The 1,168-nt window shown below is 66.6% G+C and overlaps 1 protein-coding gene across 1 annotated transcript in view; it reads right to left on the bottom strand.

Moving 5' to 3' along the window:
• LOC127750149 (tau-tubulin kinase 1-like) overlaps nt 1–1,168 on the bottom strand; it is a 26,513-nt gene that overhangs the window by 10,075 nt on the left and 15,270 nt on the right. The window lies entirely within an intron of this gene.

Here is a 1,168-nt window from a genome sequence, read left to right as displayed (position 1 = left end):
GACGCGTCACCGAGCTGCTGAGCGAGCGATCGCGCGGCCCAGGGCGCCTGCGGCGTAGGCCGTCCCGTCGAGCAGGCCGGTGCAACGGGACGGCCTACCTCCCAGGCGGCACGCCCAAACACGGAGCGGAGCGGCCTCGTCCTGCTGCTGATGCTAGATGCTGGAGCGAGCAGAGACGAAAGCGCGACGGGGAGCTCGAAGCTGCCCGCTAACCTCGACCATTGCCTTGCCTTCCTACGCCTGCTGTGCGCCCGCGAGAAGGGACGCTGACGCTGCTGGGGGATCGGCCAGCCGTCAGCGGCGAGGGCAATAGTGTATGTCTCGGGAACAGCTTTCGGCCCCGGCACACGTCACGGACGGCTCCGTCCCGCTCTCCTCACCTGCGGGGGTGGTAGGGGAGGCGTGCAGGCGCGCGGGGGTGCGATGACGCATTGATCGCGAGCGGGAGGAGCGAAGAAAATGAGGTACAAGTAGTGAGGTGTGCGCTGGTCGGTTGCTGAGCGCGGGGAGCGCCCGGGACCCTGCACCACGCGCTCGGCAGCCAGGAAACCGCAAGAAATAATTCAGCCGACGGTGAAAGGCGGAGAAAAAGGTATGTGTGTGTGTTCCCCGTGGCCGACCACACATCCCATCTGCAGTGAATAGTTAGTCCTGCCCGCTCGCAGAATGCGCGGAGCGGGACGAAATGGGACCAGAGGCAGGGCATAGGGGCTCTGAAGAGGGGGTCAGCGGCGGGGTCAGCCACCGCCCAAAGAGGTTTGTTTACGCCCGCGAGCGGCAAAGCCCGGCGCGGCCCCGAGGCCCAGCGCGCGCACTCCTTGTTCTGCCCGGGCTGGTGATGGTGATGGGCTGCCCTGGGAGGGAATAAGCACGCGGCCTAGTACTGTTCGGGCCGGCCACATTTTGTAGCGTTGCTGGTGGCGGAAGGAAGGAGGAGGTATATTGGTTTCCGCCGCCCGCACTGAAGGTGGATGACGAGGGAGGAGGCGGCGGTCGACATGACGGAAGCGCCCCGGACGGGACGGGCTTTGCTCTGTTTGTCTCGCCCGCTGCTGCCCTAGTGCTTTGCTTCCCACAGTAGCGCCGGGCCCCCGCGCTGGCCCGCCCCGCGCGCGCCCTATTTTTGGAGGGACTATCCTACCGTGTGGGGCGGGGATGGGTGAGGTGC

This window comes from Frankliniella occidentalis, unplaced genomic scaffold (genome assembly GCF_000697945.3).
Source record: "Frankliniella occidentalis isolate FOCC.00 unplaced genomic scaffold, Focc_3.1 Scaffold142, whole genome shotgun sequence".
Lineage (NCBI taxonomy): Eukaryota > Metazoa > Arthropoda > Insecta > Thysanoptera > Thripidae > Frankliniella > Frankliniella occidentalis.
Note: the sequence above shows the minus strand (reverse complement) of the source record. Positions and strands in the feature narration are given on the sequence as shown.